The following is a 10,572-nucleotide window of genomic DNA, read 5'->3' as shown; positions in this document are numbered from 1 at the left end:
TTTGTAACTTTTGTCAAAAGACATTTAATCGCAAAAGCAATTTAAAAATACATCTTAATATTCATACAAAAGAGAAGAATTATATTTGAAACTTTTGTCAAAAGTCATTTAATTACAAAACCAATTTAGAAAGACATCTTAATATTCATACAAAAGAGAAGAATTATATTTGTAACTTTTGTCAAAAGTCATTTAATCGGAAAAGCAATTTAACATTACATCTTAATATTCATACAAAAGAGAAGAATTATATTTGTAACTTTTGTCAAAAGTCATTTAATCAAAAAACCAGTTTAAAAATACATCTTAATATTCATACAAAAGTGAAGAATTATATTTGTAACTTTTGTCAAAAGTCATTTAATCGGAAAAGCAATTTAAAAATACATCTTAATATTCATACAAAAGAGAAGAATTATATTTGTAACTTTTGTCAAAAGTCATTTAATTACAAAAGCAATTTAGAAACACATCTTAATATTCATACAAAAGAGAAGAATTATATTTGTAACTTTTGTCAAAAGACATTTAATCGAAAAACCAGTTTAAAGCGACATCTTAATATTCATACAAAAGAGAAGAATTATGTTTGTACCTTTTGTCAAAAGTCATTTAATAGCAAAAGCTATTTAAAAATACATCTTAATATTCATACAAAAGAGAAAAATTATTTTTGTAAATTCTGCGAAAAGGATTTTAATTGCCTTTCTAATTTAAAGCGACATCTTAATATTCATTACTAATTTCAACTATTTCTTATGATGTTATTTGTACTTGCATACATGGTCTCACACTCACTACAGACGTTGAGATGTTTGTTGTCATTGATTGATGGGCACATATGACATCGCCTGTGTTTTTTCTGTAGCAATTCAGGTTCGATTATTCCTCTTTTAATTTTTAATACATTTCTAATATTAAAGTCAGCGATGTTGGAAGTCTGGATTCTTCAAGTCGTCTCATATTAGTTAAGGCAAGTGATTTTCTTAAATATATGTCCATATGTTCAGGGCTTATTTTTCATGAACATTCGAAAGGTGCATAGATTCTGAAAACTGTCAAGCAACTTGTCTACAATTAGATAATTGGACGCAGAATAATTGGACTGGCAATTGAGAGGAACATTTTAAATAATTTGAAAATATGAGCAGTTTTGTCACCATCTCGTGTACTGGAGTGTACTTTAGTGTCGTTAAAACTAACAGAAATAAAAACCGCTGAAGGGACATTGTTTCCCTGATTATAACACTTCCAGTTCCATCACTTTCTGTAGATTCCTCACATCTTCTTTACTAGAATTAAATATACCAAATAAATACAGTAGTCCATTAAAGCTTTTAATTCATAATTATCGTGATTAACAAAGGAAGTTGCGAAGCAGTAGTTTTAGTGATAATTTAATAATTTTATGTTCTAATATAATGTATAACATTTCATCAGTAAACAATAATTCCCAATAATAAATTGAATTAATAGAGATTCAGGTTTTTTGCAGTTTCTTTTATTTGAGAAAGATGAGACCTAATAACCTAAGTTCTTGAACTAAGTTCAGTACCCAATTTATAACAATTTTTTTCATAAACAGACTTTTGTCTAATTTCCTCTTCAACAATTCATCTGATACACTCATCGCGTTTTTGTTTTTAATTTCACTTACATTGTCAGGACTTTGTATGTCACATTCACACTATCGCTATCATATTCACTAAATATAGATTCACTGTCCTACAGATCATCAGTTCATTAAGATATCTTCAATTTCATTTTCATTCAAGCTTTTACTACATTCACAAGAGGTACTTATACTCAGTAAACTCATAATTTGTTAAAAATGTAAAAAATACAATGACGATTTTATTACCAAAAAAAAAAGTAACATTGCTACTATCATCGGTTTGAATGTGAACTCTCGTTAAAAATAAACTAATAAGTTTTCATTGTACATGGCACTATAGCTGGCCTTGAAACACCCTTGAATACAGTGGACAATGAAAATCTGGAAAGTAGCAACTGTCATGTCAACATAGCCAACAAAAATATACCTCTCAGGTCAAAAATGACCAGACGACAACAATTAAGAGTTAAATTTGTATAACTTTGCAGTTATTTTGAATTTATGCTTGTAAATTTACCAAAATATTTTTCAAAATATATACTATCAGAAAATGTAAAAAATTACATTTTTTTAACACCAAAAAAAATTAAGAATCTTTAAGATTAGATCATACTTTGTTGCTACTGGTATATTCCAATTAATTTCTTTAAGAAATATATTTCAGCAATTACATTTTGAATCTTTCCCGATCTTTTGTAAAGGCAAAAAAATCTCCTCTTTACTATTTATTTTTTCCACACAGAATCTTCCTTTTCTAAATCACCCTGATATATTTCCCAATTTGTTTATTGATGTGCTCTTCTCTTCTTTGTATTCTCTACAAGTTTTATAACATTTTAAAGGTTACTGAAAGGAGAGACATTCCACTGTAAATTTTGTCTCCTCTTTTGTGTCAAGGATGAATTGGGGCAGAGTGGCCATTCTGGCAGGATTTTTTTTGTCTTCCAAATATTTTCTGTAATAGATCATTGATTAATTAGCTAATAATCATAATTTAAAAAATTACACAGTTATTGGGTCCTCACCCGGATGCTTTATTAATTTTTAGAGATCTGTTTGTTCTTTATTTCTTGTTTATTCAGTTTTCTAGTTTAGTTACTGGTTACAAATAGTTGAGCTTTTTTCTGGATTTTTTAGCAGATTCAACAGTTTTTCAAAATTATTGACTAAAATTTTACTATCGCAAAATAATATTTTTTATTAAATTTTATATGTATTCAATTTTTTATAAAATAAATTTCTTTATGAAATAGAGTATTTTATTGTAATAAAAAAATTAGTTTATTATATATCAGTTTTAGAAATGTTTATAATATATAAATTGCGATTATTATGTGATGTTAAGAAATAATATTTTGTTCATAAATTAAAAGATTTCAGAATTATATAGTCTGATTTTACAATATGTATGTGAAATGAAAACTTAATCTTCCACTTAAATATTTAAATGGATTAAACTATATTTATATACTCTTGTTATTTAAAAATTATGTTTTTGAATATTTTCATATGTACATTCAAAGTTATTTATTTTTTTAATCAAATAAAGTTCTACAAAAAACAGATTGCTCTTTTATTTAAAATGTACACGATTCCTTTTCGTAAGAACATTTGGTTGTATTATATTATGACCAGATGCATTTATCTTGTACCAGTTAGATAATTAAAACTAAATTAAAGCTACCCCGTCTTTGCCTGACCTACATTGTGAATCTGCATAGTCTTAACTTTTCCGTTTAAATTTTTTAGTGTCCCAGCCATGGGGGTTTAAATGTGGTGGCCTCACATCAAAACGTAGATGATTTTGAGGTTGTTTCATTTATAAAAATCTAATTTTTCTACATTTAATGGTATGTCATTGTTATAATCTTAGTCATATATGGACAATGTTAAAGATAATTTTTTGCAACATTTTTTTTTTTATTTAAACTCATTTTCTCCAGTCTATTTCTTTCCAGACCATCTTCTTTTTCTATTTTCCATCTCGTGATTGAAAATTAACTTTCTAAACAGATCTTGTTTTAAAAAAGTTTCAACAATACCTACGTATTGGAAAACCTTTTTAATCGCTTCAGTCTAATTAATTTATTTTGTTTTTCTTTCTGCAGAAATCTATTATTTTTTTTCAGTATTCTATTATTACTTTTTAAATGGATGAGACAAAAGAAACAGTTGTATACCCTTTTTAATTAAATTTTACTCTGGTTGGGTTTTTTTATAACTTTACTTGTTCCTATTTGGTTTAAGTTGTTTTGACTTTCTTGAACCTCTTTGTTTTTTACTCTAAATTACAGCCACTCCTAGTTTAGATCCTTCTAGGTTCTCGTTTAAATCCTACTAGGGTTTTTATAAAAGAACTCTAATGTTGTCTTCTTTATGGTGCTTTTGTGTACCCTTTTTAATTAAATTTTACTCTGTTAGATTTTCATACAACTTTACTTGTTAAAAGTTCCTCTTCGGTTAAAATTGATTTTACTTTCTTCAACCTCTTTGTTTTTTACACTTAACGAGTTTTCTTTACCTTGTAGTTTTTATTTTTTTTTTTTTACATATATATATATATATATATATATAAACACACTTAACCACCAAATATCTGTAAGAAATCCAAAACAAATGTGTGTTATAAAGAAATCATAGTTAAACTCCCAATGAGATATTAAGAAAATTAACATATTTCCCCGAAAAATTTTTGAAGTCTATTTCTAAACATTTTATGAAAGAAATCCTTAAATTTCAAGGTAAGTTTTAGAGAGATTTAATAACAAAGCTACTCATTGTATTGGGTACCATGATTTTTCTTTAGAAAAATTTCGATACATCCCTCTGTTCCCAAAACCATCATCAGTTAAAAACTTTATATATATATTTCACTTCCTTGTGGACACATTAACTACCGGAATTTTGTGCCAGTCACTTTCAAATTGATTCATAAAATACAGGGTGTCCCATATAAAACGCAACCTATCAATCACTCATCCATGAAATTTAAAAAGTCAAGCTTACTCCCTTACTCGTTACTGAAATGGACTCGTCCAACATCTGAACATCGCGGCGACGCAGCAGAACACTACCGATAGTAACAACAATGAAATCATAACGTTCAGTGTATTGCTAGAGACAAGATGGTGTTTTCGCTACGTGAACGTGTTTTCACTGTTGAGTCGTACTTCATTACGAAATCACCGGTTGCAGTGCAAGATTTCTTTCGCCATAAGTACCCAGATAAACCGGCTCCTAACAAAACATCAGTATTAAGGTTAGTTGCAAAATTTAGAGAGACCGGTTCTGTTAATAACAAGGAACACAAAAGATCTGGGTCAGTGTTGAATACAGATACAGTCGCTGAAATCAAAGACCGATTACACGCCTCGCCAAATAAATCGATCAGACGTTTGTCTGCTGAAATTAATTTGTCTAAATCGACTGTTCATCGGGCGACCAAACGATTACAATTACGACCTTATCGCATTCAAACGGTTCATTGACTTCATGATCCCGACAAAGAAAAACGACTACAATATTGTCAACGGTTCCGTCGATTTCTGCGTGAGGGAATTAATGTTATGGATTTGTTATTTTTCACAGATGAAGCGCGGTTTCATTTGGACGGCTACGTAAACAGCCAAAACAGTAGAATTTGGTGTGCTGAAAATCCCCACTTTTATCACGAAAAACAATTACACCCGTAGAAGTTGGGCGTGTGGTGCCCGATATCGCGGATGAAAATAATCGGTCTTATTTTTGTCGAGTACACCATTAATGCAGAACGATATCAGGATATTTTATTTCAGTTCATCGCACTCTTGGAAGAGGAACTCGGACACTGCTGGCTACAACATGACGGTGCGACATCGCACTACGCAGGTTCAACTTCTGATTTCGTTGAAGAATTATTTGGTAATCGTGTTATCGGTCGAGTCTTGTGGCCACCATGATTTCCAGATTTGACTGCGGCGGATTTTTTTCTACGGGGTTACCTCAAAGAAAAAGCCTACAGCAACAAACCACGAACACTTGAACGATTGAAAGTCAATATCGAACAAGCCGTATTAAATATCCAGCCACAAACTTTGAAAAAAGTTGCAAGAAACGCCGTATAAAGAATTGAAGCTTGTATTCAAGAAGATGGCGGCCACTTGGAATATTTATTCTAAATGTAAGGTAATGGATGGTAATAATAAAAATTACATTTACATTTACACATGCCTTTTTATTATTTCAATACCTACCAAAATAAGGTTGGGTTGCGTTTTATACGGGACACTCTGTATATTGTAGACTGGCTTAACCGTGAAATACGGTGGTCGGGTAGATATGAAATTTAGAAATAACACTAATCATTACCTCCTTACGTACCATTCGTGGTTTCTATAATTTGCATCATAAAAGATGCGGCTCTGTTATTTTCTTTAGAACTGATGACTATTGAAGCCATCAGAGACTGCGCTATTATAAATTTTCCAGATCCTAACCGGGTATCGAATCCGGAACTTTTATTGTAACAGGTAAGCAGCTGCTTCTCTAATAGCGTGGAGGTCATGCTGCATCTAAAAAAAAAATAATTTTATTTCTTTTTAATCCCTGATTTAATATTTAAACTAATATAATAATACTTAATAACAAGATTATATGTGCGCGCGTGTCCGGGTCTGCATTTACATGTATTGTATGTTGAGCTTGATTACGTAATAAGTTGATTATTAGGTGTAATTAAATAAGCGTAAATTTTGTTATAACTCTTTCTTGTATAGGTTAAATGGAAATTTATTCTCGTTCATATTTAATGTAATTATAAGTTCCGCAAGATCGATAATAACTTATTTGATATTAGACAACGTTTGATAAATGGACAACGTATAAAGCGAAAAAAATTTAAATGGAATAATATTGTTGTTTAAGAGTAACGGTAAAGATGTCGTGACATTCGTTGCCATAGTGGGGGATGACAGAGAAATATGTGTGTCCCGCAGTTGTGCTGTATAAGTGTACGGGAAAGTGTAGTGCGTGTGTTCGTAGACTCAATTTGTAAGACTGTTACCGACTCGAGGGAACTTCATCCAGTTTACTTCTTTTTGTCGAGATATTACTGATTAAGGTGAGTTTTAATTACGTTTTTTTATTTCATTACAATTTTTGAAACTATAATTTTCAGATTTTTTCTTTTTATGTATGTATTCAAATAATTTATTAACTTAAAAATGTTAAAACCCAGTTTACACTCATTAGATTTAAAAAAATAAATAAATAATTATTTATTGTGTTTAAATTTTCTTCGTAACATTTAAAAAAATATTTACCGTTAATTTTTTTAATTGAATTTTTCTGTTTTAAAATTTATTATGAGGCACAAAAAATCACGTTGACTGTATCAAACAACCTACTAACATGACGGTTCTGGTTTGACTCTACGCGTGGAAGCAATTCTTACCGACCGTGATTTATCTGATTATTTATGCTTTTAAGAAGGAATTATGCATCACAAATATACACGAAAATTTTTTTTTCATTTTTAGACATTCGAAGCGCATTGATTTTGTAGAAAAACTGGCAGAAGAGTAGTATTTTAAATAGAATAGAATGTAACGAAATTCTCATTGGTCTTTCACTCAGGAAGACATTTTTAAACAATGAAGGGTTATTTGAGATCCTGAGATTATCCATGATAAACTAGCTGTGTCTTCATATAACCTACATAATAGTGTAAATGAAATATAGATCGACAATTAATATGTAGACTGAAATCTTTTTTTATTGTAAATTTTCCTTATGATTTTTAAATAATCTAACAGAAAAAATCACATTGGTAGTCGGTTCTATAACGATCGACTGTTGTACTGAAGGTCCTGTGTTCGATTCCGAAATCGGGTTCGGCATGTTTAAATGATTATCATTTCATTTCGTTCATTACGTGCAACGATAAACGGCGCGAAATAAAGAAATTCCAAAAAAACTTTCTTGTGATCAACGGAGCTTCGAAATTTTTTAAAAATTTAAGTAATATAATTCAACTACGTACTCGTTTTTTCAAGATAAAATTTTATATTCTTAATTGTTTATAAATAAAAACGATTTTTTCCCTTTAAATGAATTCTAAACGAAAAGGATACAGCGGTATTATTTCATTCGGTGGAACAACCAACTAATATATTGAAGGTCCTCGGTTCAATTTCGGGCATAAGTTTGTCTTCCTCAACATCTCATAAGTCTAAACATAACCCGATATACATAGCCCATATCTAAACAATAACGCGTAATTAAACAATCGTGCAGGAGTTATAAATTAAAAATAAGTAATTTCATCAGAGGGTTAGATACCGGGATTTCGGTTCGATTCCCAGCTTGTGTTCATTTTTTTTAGCTATTTATCACACTGTATCGTATTAACTAAAAAAAAAATAAAGTCATTAAAAGATTTAAAAAAGTGTCGAAAATTGTAACAGTAAATTTAACAAAGGTTTTGTTAAAATGCATTTTGAGCAAGAAAATTAAAAAAAAAAATACAAACATTTAAATATCCCCCCCCCGCATACCCGCGCGCGCACTCACACGCACACACGCAGAGAGAGAATGAGAGTGATTGAGTGGGCGATGTTGAGGAAGGGAATAGAAGTTATTATAACTGAAAGTTACTTCAAATTTATTGTTAAAATAAATGTAATAATTTTTTTTTGTTTAATAGAAAGCTTAGAACTACGTAATTAAAATGCGCCTCGATTCTGTCGCATGCTAAAAATGAACGATTTCTTAAAACATTAAAATAAAAATATTCCTATATATAAATAATTCCCTTAGAATAAATTACTATTAAGAACCGGATAATCGACTTTAACGTAGATATAAATTTGAATGTTATACATTTTTATTTAAATATTTAATCGCTATTTTAATTTTGCGAATTAAATATCTTTTCAACAAGTAAAGTAATGAAACATTAATTCTTTAATAGACAGCGGTAATGGCACCGGATAATTGACCATGATAATGATTATTTTTTTTTTATAAAATGATTTTGGTCGTAATAAAATTCTTAGATGTTAGCAAAATTGAAAACGACATACAATGTTTGATAAATGATTATTAGAACAACCGGTTAATCGACTTCCGTTCAATTAGTTCTCACAAAAACGTTTTCCTGCATTTACACCCTCAGGCTGTTCCATCATAAAAATGAAGATTATAGAAAAGTAATTTGAAAGTCTAAATTTTTTTAGGCGTTTTACAAAAAGCGAATCAAACTTTCAAAATTATGATCCGTCTCCATCGATAGTAATTTTTTTTACGGGGCCCGATGCATATGACTTTTTTTGGCGTCTTCTTACTCGATCTGTTGCAAGCAGGTCTTGTTAAATATAAATAATTTGAATATTTAATGTTTCCTTTTTTTATACGTGAATGGAGCCAACAGGATGGAAATTCAGGCGACTTCGATTGTCGTTTAGTATTTCTATTTTATTTTACCTGTATGTAACGGTTTGATTACTTTTTTTTTAATCTATCCGTTTACGTAAGCTGCAAGGTAACATTTTTGAAAAATATTAAATCTGTAAAAGAATGCAACATAATAAAATTTCTTATGTGAATATATAAGAAACGGAAAACCTTGTTTTCGTTTAAAACGGTTACCTTGTTTAACGTTTTTCTTTTTTTACATTATGCAATTTCGATATTTATTTTTTCGTTTAACGCCTAAAGGCTCATGCCCAAACTTAAATTTTTTTTTAATAATATGACGGTTAAGTATATAAATATTTTCGTACGTAAAAAATTAACGGCATTTGGAACCAAAACGTTTCGGATATAAGTCGGTTACGCGATACATTTAATCTGAGAATGTAAAATGAAATGTACATCTTTTTTGTCAACCAGAACGGTAGTAGAAAAAATTATTTCCTGTTTCAATTGTAATACGTATTATATGTGTCGGCTGTTAGTTAAGGGTGTCAATTGACCTAACAATTTCCAATGAAGTAAATTTTCTGTGAAAAAAATACTCATCGTACATTTTATCGGTCGATGAAATCAAAATAATGAATCCGCGATATTATTAGTTTCCTTTACACGTTCGTACAAGCTGTATATCTGCTTCTAATGATGGATTTGGGTTATGACCGTAAAATATTTTAAACTGTTAATTTGTAACAGAATAAATGCTAAGCAATAACTGTATATTTTATTATTTTTAATACTTTCGTTTTTAACTTCTTGTCTGTTATTAATGATTCTAATTTGTTCAATTAGCGTAGACGAAATCTTTTACGTAGGCGGTGGGATTTGTGTTTGTAAAATATATTTTAATTTTGTATACCTGCTTTAATTTTTAGTTATACTGCTATTAAATTCCGTACCGTTATATAAAGGATAATAGCCCCGTAAAAATTGCTTGTTATTTTCAAAGAGTGTACATATTGTTCTGCCGGATCTATTATAAACTTCTCTACACGTGCAAATAACGGAGAAATGTAATATAAAAATATACTGAAATTCTTTGTTTCCGATTTACGACTGGTGAAAGAGAAGTGAAAAGGTTTTTCTTTGTTCGATTCAACTAACAACAATGTTTCTTTTCTTCTTCAGAATACAATGCTTTAAAAGTTTTACCGGTTTATTATTCATTTATCAAAGTTATCGGAGGTCTTACCAAAAATACAGGGTTTTACCCCAATTTATTGAATTTCATACCAGATTTAATACCAGAATAAATACTGCATATACGGTTCTCGGAACTATTTTATTGCTTTTTTCAGGCGAAAAACAAAACAATTCAATAATTTTGTCCCTTAAATCTAATTCTATTTTGCGGTAGTTCCACGCCGAGTTGGGTCTCCCCAACTACATACAAACCAACCGTTTTTAATTGCAACAATTATATTTAACGTTAATTAAACCAGGTTGGCGAGCTAAGCGACTGTAGGTTATTACTTTTTTTAGTACAGCCTTTTTTTTTACCAGGATAT

Source organism: Lycorma delicatula, chromosome 1, assembly GCF_047948215.1.
Source record: "Lycorma delicatula isolate Av1 chromosome 1, ASM4794821v1, whole genome shotgun sequence".
NCBI classification, from domain to species: Eukaryota; Metazoa; Arthropoda; class Insecta; order Hemiptera; family Fulgoridae; genus Lycorma; species Lycorma delicatula.
This window is presented reverse-complemented; position numbering follows the sequence as displayed.